Source organism: Cupressus sempervirens, chromosome 11 (genome assembly GCF_028749045.1).
Source record: "Cupressus sempervirens isolate cs-2001-9-10 chromosome 11, ASM2874904v1, whole genome shotgun sequence".
Lineage (NCBI taxonomy): Eukaryota > Viridiplantae > Streptophyta > Pinopsida > Cupressales > Cupressaceae > Cupressus > Cupressus sempervirens.
Window position 1 is genome coordinate 407,617,919 of NC_143128.1, and position 19,757 is coordinate 407,637,675.

A 19,757-nucleotide genomic window follows, 5' to 3' on the forward strand; every position below is an offset into this window, starting at 1 on the left:
AAGTTTTCTTTCCCTTGTCTTTATAGCCTTTGTTACTCTCATATTTTCTACTTCTAGATTTGTCTTTATTTTTGTTGTTTGTCTTCTTAGGACATCTTGTTGCAATATTACATTTAAAACATATGATGGGTAACTTATCTTTGTATTTTCCTTTGCCTTTATGAAATCTCATAGCCAGCAGTGCTTCTAGTTCCTCTAGATCTTCATCATTTGTTTCACTATCACTAGCAACATGTTTGACCTTTTTCTTTCATTTAGATTCTTTGAGTTTTAGTTTATCTTTGAAAGAAGAATCAATATTCTCATACTTTAAATTATCAAAATTTGAAAGTTCAAAAGTAGTGAGTCTACCAACTAGTCCTTTAAGGGTTAGATCACTACCATGAGTACACTTTAGTTCTTTTATAGTAGGGACACTAATAGCATAGATAGGCAATAGGATTCTTAACACTTTTCTAATCAAAGTCTCATCTTCAATAATTCAATTTTCTTCTCTGATTGCATTTACAACATCTTTGATTCTTGAACAAAATTGGACTATAGTTTCACCTTCTTGCATTCTCATTTCATCATACTTTCCTCTTAGACTGTATGCTTTGGCTCTTAGCATCTTCTTGTCTCCTCCATAGATCTTCTATAGGGAATCCCACATTCATTTAGAAGTAGTACATGTTTTGATGTCTTCAAACTCTAAATAGCTTAGGGTGGATGTAATCTCTAGTGTTTCTTAATTGTGTTCTTTCTTCTATTTTAGTTGTTCAATAGTTAGAGCTCCAACTACTTCAACATGTTCAATGGTGATAGTTGACTATGTTTAATCTCCAAGTCCTTCTAGATGTAGATTCATCAAACTTTTCCATGTAGGAAATTTTCCTTGTTTAACTTGGGCACCTCCTTTCTATACATCTTGATCTTTAGCTTCAAGTACCTTCAAAATTTTTACTTCACAAGCACCAAGTGCTCTGATACCAATTGTTGGAATAATTTAGAATAATTGAGAAAGGGGGTGAATTAGTTATCCAAGTTCCAAAAGTACAAATAAAACTTTTGAGTACTTAATAAATACATGTGCATGCATTGATTAGATCATTCAATATCTCAAACCTTAGTATATTATTGTCCTAGATCAAATAAACTTTGCATAAATGTAAAAAAGAAATTCCACAAATTCAATCACATAATTTGACACAAGGATTTAACATCAAAACTCAATTTGGGAAAAACCACCAGTAACAAGCTACCAATTTTCACTCTTTTGAAGTGAGCCCTATGAGGAGCCAACCCTATTAAAGGTTACAATACACACTATTAAATGTGACTTTGATTAAAGGATTTCAATTACTGTATTAAAAGTGAGCCTTGTTAGAGGAATTTAGAACATTACATTAGAATTTCATGCTATTAAATAATTTACTCATGACTGTTAGGTCAACCTTAATTAAAAGGATTTATCTAGAGTAATACAATTGCTAGAAAGTAACTATAGGACTTGATCTAATAACAAAACAAGTCACTTGTAGATTATAGATCTCCCATTCAAGCCTTCATGTCCTTAAGCCTTAATGCTTAGTATATCAATTGTAGGTTCATTCCTTTAGCCCCCATATAAAGCAACACCTCAAGAATCCTTGTCTATCTTTGGTTCACACTCTAACACTTTGCTTTGGCATTTTATCTCGTTATATAGAGAATTTTGATCTTTTGTTGCTTCATCAAAATCATCCATCTTAGGGTTAGGTTAGATTCATTGAGTCCTCCTTTTCCATTGTGTTCCCTTCTAGAAACTTCTCTTACAGTTCTCTTCAAATTTTTTTTCGAACTATTTATCTTGAATTTTGTGCCACCAGCTCATCATTCTTATCTTGAACACATTTCACAAAATTTGAGAAAATAACTTTTTCAGCTAAAATTCATCAAATCTTTGATCAAACTCTTTATACTATTACTCAACAATAACATGTTGTTTTCTCGGCAATAATATGCTTCTTATGCTCAATCAACACTAGGTTGCTCAACATGAAGTAAGTCTTTGTTGGGTCATTATTATCATTCTCTAACACTCAACAAAGACTAAGATTTTCTTTGCTTGGAACATACTAAACTCCCTTTGCTCGACACATATTGAATTTCTCTTTTCTCAGCCACAACTTTCTTCTTGGCTTGAACTAAATTTCTTGCCTTCCACTATTTGTTTGGTTAGGCTTGGCAGACACATTTTTTTTTTCTTAATCTTCTTCTTATATTTGCTCAAGTATCCTTTCATTATATCCTTAAGTAGATAAAAAATACACTATATCATCAAAGTCTTACTTGGTCTTAGTGCTCCTTTTATACACCATATAAATCGACCTTTCTCTAGGTACTCTTGTTATCCTTTCTTTTCAAATCATCTTCATCAATCAATCAAATGATAGAATACAGCGAAAAGTATCAATTATCTCACCGAAAAGTAGTAGGTTTGACATCAATGAAAAAATAATGATTGTTCCATGATAGGTTTCAACAATCTCCCTCATTTCTATACTTCAACAATCTTCTTTTTTAACAGTATCTTATCAAATCAAATTTTTGATGTTACTTTCTAACCATTGTGACAGTTGTAAATTCATTTTGATAAGGTTGATCTAATAGTCATCTATAAATATTTTAATCAAGGTGACTATTGGAATTATTTAGAATAACTGGGGGTGAATCAATTATCCAAGGTCAAGATGTATAAATAAAAAATTTCACAGCTTAGTGAATCCATAAAACATTTATCATCATGTATGCATCCATAAGATTATGAAATCAATTTAAAAATTTTAGATTACTATCAAATCAATTTGCATAAATCTAAACATGAAATATAACAAATTAAACAACACATTTGACACAGTGATTTATGTGGAAACCCAATTTGGGAAAAGCCACCAATAACATGCTACTCTTTTTCACTCTACTAAAGTGATGCCCTATGAAAGGCCAACCCTATTAAAGCTTACAATACACACTATTAGATGTGATCTTATTAAATGATTTTAGTCACCCTATTAGGAGTGAGCCTTGTTAGAAGACTTTAGACCATTCACTTGGAATGTCACCCAGTTAAAGGATTTACAAATGACTATTAGGTCAACCTTAATCCAAAGGATTTACCTTAGATTGATATAATTATTAGAGAGTAGCAGTATGGCTTGATTTGATAATAACTTACAACTCTATTTGTAGATTACATATCTCTATTTTAGTCCTCTATTTTGATTGGCTTTCACACATTTTAGCTCTGATAGCTTGTTCACCCTTCAAGCATCTGTACCCTTAAGCCTTCTTGTTTAACATGCCAATGTAGACTCTTCTCTTAGGTCACTAAATGAAGCAATACCCTTGACTCCTTGTCTTCCTTAGGTTCTTGTACATGACAACCTTTTCTTTTGACTAGCCATTCCTTTAAATAGGAAATTAAGATCTTTTGTTGTTCATTCTCCATCATCCAATTTAGGGTTAGGATAGATTAGGTAAGATTCAATGAATCTACCCCATATTTCATATCTCTTTTAGAAAATTCTCCTTCAATACTCTTTGAATTTTCCTCAAAATGGTTTACCATAAATTTTGTGCCACCAGCTCATCAATCTTATCTTCCACCTAGTTCACACAATCCATGAAAACAAACTTGTTGGCTTAGATCCATCAAATTCATGATCTTTCAAATAATGTTGACACTTAGCATTAACTTGCTTCTGATACTCAACACATATTGTATTGCTCGACATCCCCTATAAAATCACTCATCACAAACTAAAGTTTACCGGTGCTCAGCATCAACTAAAATTTACTTGGCATTCACTATTTTTCTTGACATACACTAAAATAGAATTTTACTTGGCTCCAACTAATTTTTTTATCGGCTTGCACTGACTTTTCTTGGTACCTACTATCCACTCAGTAAAGGTTTGCAAATAAACTTTTTTTGACTTGTTCTTCTGAACTTTCTTATTGTAACCAACCTTTACATCCTTAAGTAGATTATCAATACACCATGTTATCACTATCTTAGATGATTCGTGTACTCCTTTACATAACATAACTCAACCTTTCCTCTAGGTTCTATTGTTACTTCTTTTGATCAAATCCTCTTCATCAATCAAATAAGTGATAGTACTCAAATCATATAAGTAGTTGTCTTACCAGCAAATAGCAGGTTTGACATTAGTGACAAAACAATGATGAAACATGTTTATCATACTTGTATCAATCTATTCTTAACAATCTCCTTCTTCAATAGGTGAAAATCTAATGTAATGTTCTTAAGTCCTCTAAGAAAGTAACTCCTAATAGGGTGATTAAATCCTTTAACAGGGTCGCACCTAATATTGTGTTTTGTATCCTTTAAAAGGGTTGGCTTCTAATAGAGCTTCATTCAAAAGAGTGAAAAATTTGTAGCATCTTACTGGTAGTTTTTTTTTTCCAAATTGCATTTCTACATTAAATCCTGGTATCAAAAATTGTGTGGATGTTTGTTATTTGTTTATGCTACTTACTATTTTTAAGTTTAAGATTATTGTTGACTATGATATGTTTCTACAAGTCAGCACATATAGAATAAAGAGTTGTAATGGGATAAATAAGTTGGATTATTTTGAATAATTTCATTCTAAGAGTCATTGGATTAAGTTTGTTGAAATTTTAATTATTATATTTGTAGATATGGACTTGGGGATAATTGGTCCTCCCCCTCTTAGTTATTCCAAATATTCTAACAATTGGTATCAAAGCTCTTAGTGCTTGTGTGAAAGTTTGAAAGACTTAAAGCTAAAGATTGAGATGTATAAAAGAGAGATACCCAAGCAAATGAAGGAGAATTTTTCTACATGGAAAAGGAAAATGAATTTGTATCTATCAGGTATTGGAGATTCTTCACTTTACTATCTTGAAAATGATTACATTGAATTTCCCATACTTGTGACTATTGAGCAGATGAAAGAGAAGCAAGAGCATAACAAAATGATAATTAACCTTGCATCCTCTCTAAGCTATTTTGAATTTAATCAATTTAAGGACTATATGAATGCAAGGAAGTATGGGACACAGTAGCATTAATTCATGGATGAGACACAAAAATGTTGAGAGCTAAGGTAGAAAATCTAAGAGGAAATTTTGATGATAGGAGAATGAATGAATGTAAAACTATAGCACAATATGTTGTATGAATTAAAGAAGTTGTGAATGCTATCAGGAGTTTTAGAGGTAAAATATCTTACAAGATGGTGATTAGAAAAGTAATAATAAATTTACTTCTATTTATTCTATTAGAGTGTCTATAATACAAGGGTTGAGATGCAAACCTAGTAATGATCTCACATTGGATAGTCTAGTTGGTAGACTTGCAGCTTTTGAGTTTGCTAATTTTGATAATTACTCCCTTACTAATGTTGAAATTTCTTTAAAATAAAAACTAACTCTTTATGGTTCTAGAGGGAGAAGAAGAGAACACATGTGAATATTGGCAGTGACTTAGATGAAGAACTTGATGAACTTGAGGTGTTACTAGCTAAGAGGATACCTAGAGGAAGAGGTAAACACAAAGGTAAAAATTATATTGTCTTTTTCACATGAAATAAATTTTTTCATATTTCTACAAGGTTTCTCAAAAAAGAAGATAAGGATGGGAGGAAGGATAGAAGGTACGGAGATAGGAGAGATGAAAAAGATGGAAGAGGTAATAGAGACTACAAAGGAAAAGGTAAGAAATCTTGTTACATTGCTGAAGAAAGTTTTTGTAATGGTACTGCTGAAAATGATGAAGTTGTGTGTGTTTCTATGAAATACGATTCTAATGAAGATAAAAGATGTGAAAATACTACTCTAATTTCACATATAAGAAAAATGAATGATGGAAAATTGATAGTGGATGCTCACACATCATATGAATGGTAATACAAATAAGTTTAAAAGGTTGATTCAGTACAATGGTAATACTATTAAATTTGGAAATGGTGCACCATGTTATATGAAAGGTAATGGATCAATTATTTTGAATCATAAAATTAGATGTGATAATGCATATTGGATTGATGTTCTAAAATATAACTTGTTAAGTGTGGCACAGTTGATCATTTATGGTTACAGTGTTGAATTTCTAAACAAGAAGGCAAAGATCTATTGGTGCTACTAGTGAACTAATTGGAAGTGGAGAGAAAACAAGAGGTAATTTTTTCTATCTAGATCTTTCTAAAGATACATGCATATTTGCGCAATATGAAGATGTTTGTCTATGACATAAGAGGTTGTGTCATGTAAATTTGATAATTTGATTGAGATTAGTAAGAAAGAAAAGTAAGAGGATTGCCAAGATTGAGTGAACCAGATAAGGTGATGTGCAAATAATGCCAATTGAGTAAAATGATTTATTTTCAAGAGAAAACATTTTTCTTTTGATGATATTTTGAAATTAGTTCATATTTATTGATGTGGTCCTATTGGAGTGCCAACTTATTCTAGAGATAAGTACTTTATCTTGTTTGTTAATGACTTCTCTAGAATGATGACTATAATACGTTAGAGTAATAAGATATTTCCTTATTAATTTAATCATTTTAATTTAATTATTAAGTAAATTATTATCTCTAGTTTACTTAAGCTAAATTTTAGGCATATAATAATTAATTGTTTTATTAATTATTAGCATGTAACCTAGGTTAGATTCATGTTAGGGTTTTGATCTCCTTTTATAAGGAATTATCTCTTTATAATTTATTAATTTACTTTTGATAATAGCAATTTCTCTTTTTTCTCACCAAGAGTGTCTCATATGTGGATCTAGGCATTCCAGCCGCCATAGCTACTTCTTCTCTCTTTCTATGATAAGTGTTTGCATGCAAATGATTCTTGGGAGCTATGGGGTTGATCTTTCATCAACTTCAACATGGTATCAGAGCTCTAGATCTTCATGCCCCTATTTTTTTTATGAGAAGTTTGGCTCGACTTTCAGATATGTGCTTTTTCTTTTAGAGGATTTCATTTTTTAGAGCTATTTTGTATTGAATATGGGGGGTCACTAATTTTTGGGTCACTTTGAGCCCAAATGGACATCACCATTGAGCTTAGAGTGCCCAAAAACCTTTAGTTGCATATAAAATTTGTCCAATTTGGACACAATTGTAATTTCAAGAAAAACCATATTGCTTCTAGATTGGGCATGTTTCCCAAGTTGACAATTTTCTAATTTTTGGCATGTTTCCTTAGGTGGCAATTTTTTGATTTTTTGGCAAATTTCCTAAGGCAGTAATTTTTTATTATTATTTTTATGCATGTTTCCTGATGTGGTGATTTTCTAATTTTTTTTGTTAAATCAAGAATTTTTGGCGCATTTCCCATGGCAATGTTTTTCTAATTTCTGTACACAAACCATTTTTGCACACAAATATAGATAGCATGCTTCTTAACGTACTTCCAAATGGTTTTGATCTCTTTTATAAGGATTAATCTCTTTGTAATTTATTAATTCACTTTTGATAATAGAAATTCCTCTTTTTTCTGACCAAGAGTGTCTCATATGTGGATCTAGGCATTCCAACCTCCATAGCTTTTGCTTCTCTCTTTTTGTGAAAGATGTTTGCATTCAGGTGATTCTTGGGAGCTATGGTGTTGATCTTTCATCAACTTCAACATAATGTTTATTAAAGAAAAATATGAATATTTTCAAATGTTTAAGTAGTATTTGGCTAGAGTAGAGAAGGAAATAGGTAAGAACCTAAACTACTTGAGATCAGATAGAGGTGGAGAGTTCATATTTGGAGAGTTCAACTTATTCTATAATGATAGAGGAATCAAAAGGCAGATGCATCCACCTAGAACTCTACCAAAGAATTGTATAGCTGAAAGAAGAAATGAACCCATAATGGATTGTGTAAGGATGTTAATGATGGAAAAGAATATTTCATCAACATATTCAAGAGAAGTTTTCAGCATTAGTCTATACAACAACCTGAGTACAAGTTAAGAAAGGTACAAACAAAACACCTTTTAGTTATGGTATGGACATGTACCTAATGTAAATTATTTCAAAGTTTTTGGAAGAAAATTTTATATTCTGAAAGATTCAAGGAATGGGAATTTGATGTTAAAAGTTATGAAGGTATATACCTAGTTTATTACATAAAGAGTATGACATACAAATTTTTAAATTCTAACACTAACAAGGTTGTGGGAAGTGTAAATGTTAAATTTAATGAATTTGAAAAAATGAACCTAAAGACTACATAAATTTTGTATATATCCATCAAAGAGAACCTAACACCATTAATGAACCTAAGATTTAAGTTGAAGACATACAAAATGTGAACATTGTAGAGACATAGTAGAAAGGCCCTACTGAGCAACAATAGCCTACCAAGCATCAAACTATAGAAATTGAGAAATGTTGACCATTAGAATGTTAAGCCTATGATATAGATAGAAATATAACAAGAGGAACCTAAAGTGATTGAACATGTTGAGCTAGGTGAACCTAGTGAACATCAAAAAGAAAGAAGAAGAAAATAACTTGCCCTAGAAAAGTATGTCTAGACCAAATAATTGGAGACAAAGGTTTAGGAGTTATGACAAGAAAAAGACTAACAAGAGATACATGATCATTATATGTATATGATCCTAGATTAGTCAAAGATGTACTTGAGAATGAAGATTGGATTGCACTCATGAATGAAGAGATTGATAAAATTGAAAAGAACAAGACATGGCCACTAGTACTTAGACCAAAGGATAAGAATGTGATTGGAACAAATTGGGTATTCAAGAACAAGATGAATGAGAAAGGTGAAGTCACAAAAAATAAGGCAGGACTAGCTTGTAAAGGATATGCACAAGAAGAAGGTATTTACTATGGAGAAACTTTTTCTCTATTTGTAAGGTTGGAAGGAGTAAGAACTTTTCTTACATATGCTACTTACAAAGGTTTTAAAGATTATCAAATGGATGTGAAATCTTCATTTCTAAATGGTATACTTGAAGAGGAAGTCTGCATTAAGAAACTTGAAGATTCTTTTGAGCCAAGCAAGAAAAACATGGTATGTAAATTGCACAAAGCTTTGTATGGTTTGTTACAAGCCCCTAGAGCATGGCATGAGAGATTGCATGCATACTTGGTGAAAATTAGTTTTGCAAAAAAAAATGAGAACAATAATTTGTATTTGAAGAATGAATTTGAGAGAAAGATATTATTAGCTTATATTTTTGTAGTTGATATTATATTTTGGAGGAAAAGATGAATTGTGTAAATCATTATTTTATGACATGAAGATAGAGTTTGAAATGTCTATGTTTGAAGAGATCAAATTCTTTGTTGGTCTTCAATTATATCAATTGAAGAAAGGTATCTACATTACACAATCAAAATATATCAAGGAGATACTACAAACTTTTTCTATGGAAGACTCAAGATCAATTGGAACTCTTGTGGCTATTGGACATAAAATTTAAAAGAATGATGATTCTAAAGAGGTGAACCAACCATTGTATAGGTCAATGATTGAAAAATTATAGTATATAGTTCATAGTAGACCTAACATTGCATTAGAAGTTGGAATAGTTGTGAGATTTTCTACCAAACCTAAACAGAATCGCAAGATGATTGTGAAAAGTATATTGAGATATCTCAAAGGAATAGAGTATTATGGCCTATGGTATAAGAAGAATAATAAAGTTAAGCTAAAAGTATATGTTAATGTAGATTGGGCTAGAAATGTTGATAATAGAAAAATCACTAGTGGAGGCACTTTCTTTCTTGGAAAGTGACTGATTTCCTAGACAAGAAAGAAGAATAACTACATTTCTCAATCCACAACAAGAAATGAATATGTTGCTAAAGCAGTAAATTGTTCTAGCATTGTTTGGATCAAGCAATTGTTGAAAGGTATGAAGGAAGAGATTATTCATCCTATAGTAATCTATTGTGACAATACAAGTTTTATACATATTTCAAAGAATTTGGTGATGCACACTAAGATAAAATATATTGATATCAAAAATTATTACTTGAGAGAGTTGGTTCAAGGCAAAAAAATGAGGCTTTAATATGTGAACACAAAGGAATAGACAGCTGATATATTTACCAAGACATTACCTAAGGAAGAACATGAGTACTTGAGAGAAAATTTAGGGGTCATTCCCCTCCTTATTTCTAACTAAGGTAAGATGTAGCATTACATCAAATTATTTTATTAGAATATCATACACATTGTTGTAGAAGATCACACTTTATGATCTACCTAAAGGTACCTGATGTGAAGAGATTATCTTGAATATGAACTTGATGATAGAGGGGAAAAATATACAAGTGATATTTGATTATATCTACATAAATAATATGTATGACATTGTACCCAGTGTTTTTATGGTGACTGAGATGTCTTTGGCATTGTTGTTAGAGAGGGAGATAATGAAGACTATAGATAATTACCATAGAGAGAGATAATAAAGACTAATGTTTTGAATGAAAAAAAAAAAGAAAGAGGGTGATGAAAACTATAAGCATAAAAGTAAATGAAGATGGAAGATCATATGAAGAAAGTTGAAGACTATTGTTATCACTAGATTTAACTAGATGAGAATTAGAATGAAACTAATGATATTACTAAAGATCTACCTATTGAACATAGAGGGAGCCATGTAGTTGAACACTTAAGGCATTTTTTTATTTTTGGATTGCATGGTAACTTAAGGGTATTTTCATGGATTTCAAATAGGGAGATTATTGGAGCTAAAATTATTGAGAGACTGATTGGAAGAATTGTTACATTGCCATTGGCATAAAACATATTGGTAAGACTAAGTGTCAAACCTAATAGAGAGACATTCTAATAGTGTAGAGTTCCATATCATTTGATTGATGAAGAGGATTTAAAAAGAAGAGATCATGAGATGACTTAGTGAAAGGTTGAGTTGAGATGTGTAAGTGAGATGGAATTACAATGGGTACTTGATAACTTAGTACTTGACAAGATAACTTATTGTTTAATCAATAGATGAAGTACAAGTGATAGTTGGTTGAAGCTCAGAGTTGAAACAAGTCAAAAGGATAAGCTTGACTGACTATCATTATTGCATAGTCAATGAAGGATTTGAAGAAGAATATTAAGGAACTTGAGCATCATCATAACAGTGTTGGTCAAGTATCTATATTGGTTGAGTGACAATGATTATTGAGTGATAGTATCGAATAAGTTGTATAGTGATGAAAGATAAAGACAGTTCACTATTGATTGTGTGGTCTAGTGAAGACCAAGAAGAAGAGCATAGTGATAACCAAGTGACAGCAAAAGAATAGTTTATGAGAGAATCAAGATTTGCAATTGACATAGTTGAAATCTTGGAATAAGAAAAATGTGTTGATGATAAGAATTGACGAGTTGTATTATTAATGCAAGGAAAGGATTATTTAAGCAATCAAAGGATAAGATTTAAAGAGATGTTTCTATAAATATTAAGAAGAGAAGATGAACAATAAGGTGGACAAATTCATTGAATGTTTTGGATCTGATCATAAACCCTAAGATCTATGATTGTGATTAAGTTGGAAAAGATTAATATAACCTATTTAAGGAGGTATATGATATGTTTTTATTTTTTGTTTGACTGGAAAAATTGTGAATACAAGTGATGAATAGACTTGTAAGAAAGAGTTCAAAGTTTGTGAGGTAAAGGATTTCTTGCAAAGTTTCCAAGTAGATCTGAGATGATGAGAATGATGGAGTCTATTCAATGAACCAGAGTTGAACCAAATAGAGGTCTGAATTTTCAAAGTGAGTTTTATGTTATCCTATCAAAGTTTTGATGTTACTTTCTAACCATTGTGACAATTGTTAATCCTTTTTACAAGGTTGACCTAATAGTCATTTGTAAATCCTTTAATCAAGGTGACATTCTAATGGAATGTTCTTAAGCCCTCTAACAAGGCCACTCCTAACAAGGTGATTGAATCTTTGAATACGCTCACACCTAACAGTGTGTTTTGTAACCATTAACAGGGTTGTCTCTTAACAAAGCTCACTTCAGAAGAGTGAAAAAGTGATAGCATGTAGTTACTAGTAGTTTTTCCCAAATTGGGTTTCCACATTAAATCCTGATGTCAAACAGTATTTGGATGTTTGTTATGTGTTTATGCTACTTACTATTTTTTAAGTGTAAGTTTATTGTTGATTGTGATAAGTTTTTGAAAGTTGGTACATATAGAACATAGAGCTATAATAGAATGAATAAGTTGGATTATTGTGAACAATTTGATTGTGTGAGTTATTGGGTTAAGTTTTTTGAAGTTTCAAGTGTTTTATTTGTACATCTAGACCTAGGGATAACTAATTCCTCCCCTCCCCCCCTCTCATTTATTCTAAATATTCTAAAAAAATTTATGAAATTTTACTATGGTTAGATAAAATTTTCATCTAAATTTAAACTTTTCCCCACATTGAAAAAAACATTGCCAATAGAAATTAATTTTTTCCCCTAAACTAATGTAGGATTCTCCATGAATTTATATATTTATGTGGGAGGGGGTTTCTTAAAGTTATCCCTAAAAAGTACTAGATCATGTCTTTAAATTCATAGAGACTCTTCTTGTAACATCTCATCCAATGACACAATTTTCTATTGGCATCATGTCAATTTAGGTTTAGAGAGAGTTCCAAAAGGCATATGAAAAAGAAATTCCAAAGATATTATTGTTAACAAACATATGAGGACACTCCCAATCTCATTGCACAAGTCCCTATTTTTGTTTGTTTTACATATCAAAGGATTTTAAAAGATGATAAATGTATTCCTCTAGAAGGGTCCCTTGATTATGGTACAAACTTTTCTCTCATGCTTGGTTTTGATGATGAAAAAATGAACAAATTAATGATATTGTATAGTACTATTCATAATTATAATGAAGGAGTAAACATAAGTACTCATCATACAATTCATCTAGTTGGGAGTCCATTGGAAGATCCACATCTTGCATTTACAGCTGGTATGAATGGTTTAGTAGGGCCTCTCCATGGTTTAGAAAATTATGAAGTCCTATGTTGGATCAAATATGTTGTTGCAGAAATCATTACAAATGTTAGTACTGATCAACTTAAGGAGTATGTTTGGAAGATACTAAAAGGTGGACATCTTGTTCTTGGTTTTAGTCATTGAGTGTTACATAAAATAGATCCAAGATATACATTTCAAATGGAATTTTCATTAAAGAACATACCCAATGATCCCTTGTTTAAGTTGGTTTCAAAATTGTTTGAAGTATTCCACCAATCCTCACAAAACTAAGAAAGGTGATGAATTTGTGACCTAATATCAATGTACATAGTGGGGTGTTGCTAAATCAATTTGGCTTATTAGAGGACATGTTATTTGTTTTCCTCTTTGGGGTTTCCCAATCTCTAGGAACCTTATCGCACTTAATATGGGATCATGCTCTTGGATTATCTCTTGAGAGGCTAAAAAGTGAAGCAATAGAAGCATATAGAAGAGATAAAATTTCCAACAACCATAACACAAGACTAACATAAAAAAATGGAGAAAATTAATATTTTTATAGTAGAAACATAGTAACAAAGAAGCAACTGAAATTCCATTCACAAGAGAGCATGGGAGCAGGAGCGCAAATTCAAATTTCAAATTTGGAGATAGGCGAGAATTCACAGGAAGGAAAATCTTGATCACCAAGCATGCAAGAGGGGATCCAGGCAGGCATCGAGGAGGAGTCAAGTGATGGTGACCCATGTGAGGACATTCCAGGGATTCTCCCAAAGTGTTGGGCCTCACTCTTTAGAGTCAATCCATCAGGTAAATCCTCTTTCCCTCTGGTTAAGGTTGTGTTAGGTCTGGAAAAGGGATCTTGCACGATCACTATTCCAGATGATATTGTTGATCATAGCATTGCCTCTATGGCCTCAACACTCATCAAAAATTTTACTGGCCCTAGACCAAATATCGATGTGATCTGGGCCTATACTCTAAAAAAATGGAGATTGAAAGGTCAAGTCTCTATCACTGCAATGGCTAAGGGTTTCCTCTCTTTTGAGTTCTCCTATCAAGAGGATATGGCTGAGATTTTGTGTGAAAGTCCCTAGAGCTTTGGAAGGGCCACCCTCATGCTTTAGAGATGGTCGTCCCAATTGGACTTAAAGAAAGCATTCTTCTAGCAAGCTTCGATTTGGGTCAGACTCTCAAAGCTACCATTGGAGTTCTAGAATGAGGATGTCTTCAAGGGAGTGGCCAGCTCTTTCAGAGAGCTTCTCTCCATCGACCCAATCACTTCTTCAAAGAGTAGGTTGACTTATGCAAGGATTTGCATTGGATTAAGGGAAGGGGATGATATGCCTAAAGTGGTGTGTTTTTAGTCCAAACTTGGTACCCATATCCAGCAGCTGGACTTTGAAAGTGTTCCTTTTGGGTGTTTTCACTATCTAAAAATTGGTCATAAGGCATTTCAGTGCCCGAAATCTAAGATGACTAGTAAGCATAATCGCCCTTCTTCTTCTTAGCAGAGGATGAAGAAAGTTTGGGAAAAAAAACACCACAGTTCAAGGCCAGAAGGACCTATCTTTAGAGACCTAGGTTGCAGTAGTAGCCCTGAAGAGGATAGACCTAGCACCTAAGGGAAAGTCTAGTGAAGAAGGAGAGTTACACAATCCCAGTTCCTCTCTACCTTTAACCAAAACCCAACCATTAGGGGATGATTAGGTCAAGGAAAGGACCTTTAAGATTGGAGAAGAGGAAGTTAAGGGTGTCTCGTAGAAAGGTCTTCAAGAGGATGGTTTGGTGCTTCCCCCTAGAGAGGAGCAGCCAATTCTGGGCTCCATGGCAAAGATCAAGGAAAGAGATAATAGGGAAATTATCATTTTCAAGGATCCAGAGGAAAACTTGGTCTCCACCAAAGTTGCACTGACCAGAATAGGAAATAAGGAGGATATGGTGAAAGATCAGAACCAAAGGGTTGATCTTCACAGCACCCCAAGGAATGCTAATAAGGCTTCTAGATCCCTGAAGTTCAAAAAGAAGGAAGAGATAATAAGGAAGAATCAAATTAGAGATCTATCCAAGGCCTCTCCAGTAGCGACTAGGAGCAATTGCAAACTAGATGTGGGCTCTACAACCAAAGCAGGTAGAAAATCAGAAAGGGAGTCCAGAGAAGAGGAGACTAGAAGGTGTTTGGTGAATGGATGCCAAAGCACCCTGAAGGACTTTTCCAAGAGTAAAAAATGAAGATCATCTCATGGAATATCAGGGGCCTTAATGGCATCCATAAATAGGAAATCATTAGGAATTTGATTAGAGACCAGAGACCAGATATTCTGATGATCCAAGAAACAAAAATGAAAAAGGATTCTTTGAGAAACATAGAGTTTAGTAACATGATGAGCAGAGAGGCTGCGGACTCTGATGGAGCCTCTGGGGGCCTGCTAACTTTATACAAGTCAAATCTTTTCAGGGTGGAATCGGTTTCTAATGTTGGTAACATTCTATTTTGTAAAGTGTATAATATCCATTCCAATGAATTTTGGTTCTTGCTCAACATTTATGTCCCCAACAACAAGAGAGAAAGAAATTCCTAGTGGTCCAGCATAGTAGGGATGGTTCAGAATAGCAACTTGAAAAAATGCATCATTATGGGAGACTTCAATACCCTCTTTTGGATAAGGAGAAGAAGGGCAGTCTGCCTTAGGACTGGGATAACAAGCATGATCTTTCTAACTTTATCAATGATTTGGTCTTTTTGGATCTGGACCTCATGGGTGGTAACTTTACTTGGTCCAACAAATGCTTAGGTAAGGAGTGTATTCAGGTTACACTAGATAGAGCCCTCATTTCTCCTGATTGGTTGTAGTCCTCTTCCTAAAAATTAGCTCTTTTGCCTAGAATTGGGTCTGACCACTCCCCCATCTCCCTCTCGATTTTCCCTTTGGACCCCTGTAGACCTCCTCCCTTCTATTTCGAGAAAATGTGGACCTCCCACCCCGACCTTCTAGAGAGAATAAAGGGTTGGTGGAGCATCGATGTGGAAGGCACTGCTATGTTCAGGGTAGCAAGGAAACTTAGTAATGTTAAAAGGATGTTAAAAGCTTGGAATAAGTCAAATTTTGGTCATTTATTCTCTATGAAAGAGGACCTTTCTTCTAATCTATCTTCCATCCAAGCCTCCATTCAGGAAAATGGGTATGATGCCTCGAGTAGAGATGTAGAGTTATCCATCTTGTCTGATCTACATGACATCATTAGTAAAGAGGAAAATTTTTGGAGGCAGAGATCTAGAATCAACTAGCTCAAGGAAGGAGACCAAAACACAAAGTTCTTCCATTTATCCACTCTTAAACATAGTGCTAACAACAGGATTTTTGGCCTAAAAAAAGACCAGGGTGTGTTGACTAAGGAAGATGATATTTCATTTGTAGCTCTCTTTCTTCTCCTCCCTTCTTTCTTGGGATCCTTCTCTCTCTAAGGTGGACCAAGATGATATTGTCTCTTGTATCCCTCAGATCCTCCAACGGGACCATAATAATTTGATCTCAGCCATTCCTTCTGATTCTGAAGTGAGAGAAGCTCTTTTTTCTCTTCCGACGGATAAGTCACTTGGACCTAATGGTTTTCCTACCATCTTTTTCCAAATGTACTGGCCTGTCATTACGAAGGATGTTGTTAAGGAAGTTCAGGAGTTCTTTGGAGCTAGATGCATCCTGAAGGAAATCAACTCCACCTTCTTAGTTCTTATCCCCAAAGTGCCAGGGGCTGACACTCTAAATAAGTTTAGACCCATTAGCTTATGTAATTCATTTTATAAGATCATCTCAAAGGTGCTCACTTTGAGGCTTCTTAAGCTCCTCCCCCTGATCATCTCTCAACAAAAATCTAGTTTTGTCCCAAGCAGACAGATTTTAGATTTGATTATCATGGTGCATGAAGTGATTCACTCTATGGAAGCTGGTAAGAGAGAAGGGATGTTACTCAAACTTGACATGTCTAAATCTTATGACTAGGTGGATTGGTCCTTTTTGGAGTTGGTATTGAAGGCTTTTGGCTTTGATGTCAAATCTTGCAAGTTAATTTCCCAACTGGTCACCACCCCCTCGTTAGCTATTTTAGTGAATGGATCCCCCTCTAATTTCTTCAAACCTACTAGAGGCCTTTGTCAGGGAGATCCTCTATCACCAATTCTCTTTATCATCCTAGCGAAATGTATTGGTAGACTCATGGAGAAGAAAAAGAAAGATGGGAGGATCAAAGGCTTTAAACCTTCTTCCAAATGCACTCCCTTCATGCATCAACAATTTTTTGATGATACCATTATGGGATTAGAAGCTTCTGTCATGGAAGCCAAGGCTTTGAAAGACACTTTGGACACCTATTCTAGAGGATTGGGGTAGCTCATAAATTGGGTCAAAAGCTCTATTTTCTTTATCAACACTTCGGAAGGAAGACAACAAAGAATCTCTAGAATCTTAGGTTTTCAAGTGGGGAAGCTTCCTTCTTCCTACCTTGGTCTCCCCTTCGGCATGGCCCCTTCTTATTCCTTCTAGAATGGCATCTTGGATAGGTTCAGTAAGAAGTTGGTTGGCTGGAAAGGAGCCTCTCTCAGCCAAGCTGGAAAATGTCAACTGGTTAAATCCATCCTTCAAAACCTGCCTATATATGCCCTGAGCCTTTTCACCATACCTAGAAAATACGCTTAGAAAATGGAGAAAATCCAAAGGGATTTTTTATGAATGGGAACTGATAGGAATAAAAGGTACCCCCTTGTTGCTTGGGACAAAGTTTGTCTCCCTAAAAAGAATGGGGGTTTGGGGATCATGAAGCTCACTCATATCAACAAGGCCCTCATGGCAAAGCAAATCTGGCACATCTTTAGTAGCACGGGGGAATGGAAAAACACTGTGGTGAACAAGTATATAAAAAGGCCCTCTTTTTAGTTTACTCTTTTCAGTGAGGATTTACCGAGAGGCTTAGTTGTTTGGAATGGGTTCTTAAAAGCCAGGGATTTGGGTAACTCTAAGGTCTCCTAGAAGCTAGGAAATGGGGAGAACATTCTTTTCTGGTCAGACAGTTTTCTTTCTCAGGGCCCACTCATTAATAACCCTACCTATGGTGGTTGGGCTAATGATTGCATCAGCCTTTTTGGGCACAAAGTCAGTAACTATAGGACTTATTAGGGATGGAAGGACCTTTCTATTATCTTAGAGGAACTCAAACCAATTATGATATTGCTTAGTTCCTTATCCCTCAGCACCAACAACGATGAACTGGTTTGGAGGGATAATGCCAATGGGTTCTATTCAGTTGCCTCTGGGTACTCTGCTTTATGGAGTACAAATGCATCCCCCCCTTGGTCGAGGACCTAACTTCCAGGCCTAATGCCAAAAGTCAACATGTTTTTTTGGTTGGCACTTCAGGACAAAAATCTCACCCAGGAAAATCTCATTAAAAGAGGCCATATCATGCCCAGCAGATGTGTTTTATGCAAAGATGAGTCAAAGATAGGCAATCATTTTTTTGCTCTTTTTTCTTACTCTAGAATAGTCTGGGACTTCCTCACCTAAGACCTTGACCATAGTTGGTGCATTCCTTCCAACCTCCTAGACTTCTTTTGCCAATGGCAAGGTATGTTCAATGGGTCTACCTTGAAGGAAATTAGCTCCTGGCTCCTGCCCCATTTTTGTTGGAGCATATGGAAGGAGAGAAATAACTAGATTTTTAGAGATAAGGAGGAGTCAGCTTTGGTTGTTGGAAGGAAGATCTTCAGTAACATAAAAGAAAATATTCTCGTGAGGAATTGGGGAGCTTTTGAGATAGGAGGCAAAAAGAAGGAGAAAGTTAAAGACAAAATGATAGAAAGAAAAGAAGCCAAATGGCACCTCCCCGCTGAAGGTTGGCACAGAGCCAACTTCAACAGAGCCTCCAAGGGCAACCCTAGATTCTCGAGTAGTAGAAGTGTGGTTAGAAATTCAAATGGAGACAGTATTGTGGTTTTTTCTCTCCTATTGGGTTTCCAAACAAATCATTTTGCGGAAGCCAATGTCATGTCCAATGTAGTTAAACTGGCTTTTGAAATTGGGGTCACCAATTTATGGTTGGAGGGGGACTCGAATAACATTATTAAGTGCATTAATGGAAATTTGTATCCTTCTTGGATGATTGCAAATCTTATCAATGAGACAAAAGAGACATTTTCCAAATTCAAAAAATTCCATGTCACCCATACTTTCTGGGAAGCAAACTCGGTGGCCGACAAGTTGGCAAATATAGGGGTCAGCACAGACCAAAAAATGACATGACTTCCCAAAACTTCTTTGTCAATAGACATCAAGTGTCTGATTGACTTGGATAAAATCCAAGGAAGTACGAAGGATATCAAGTTGTAATTATGAATATGAAAGGGTTAAGATATAGGGGTACTTCTCATAATAAAAAAATGGGAATTCATAAATGCAGATATCCTTCTTTGATTAATTGCCATGCTTTGTGGGTTGTTTATTGCATTTGTTTCAAGGGTAACAACAATCTTATTTTTCTTTGCTCCTTGCTTAATCTCGGTGGTCCTCTCCAGTCTCACAATGAAGAGCTTATGAGTAAAGTGGGTTTGTAGAGTGAGGAGATGGTGGGTGAGAGATGCAGAAAGGAGCCGGCGAGGGACTTTGAGAAATAGAGAAGCAAGCCAAAAGTTTGGGAAAAGCTGGAAGAGGATGGGGTAACCAAGTATCTCATGAAGCTGCACAATTATGATCAAGAGGTGACTAACA

General features: G+C 34.4%; 1 pseudogene; it reads left to right on the plus strand.

The window, feature by feature from the left end:
* The window catches only part of LOC149529901 (citrate synthase, mitochondrial pseudogene), a 101,481-nt pseudogene extending 87,949 nt beyond the window's left edge, over window positions 1-13,532 (plus strand).
* The last annotated feature ends 6,225 nt before the right edge of the window (window positions 13,533-19,757 follow it).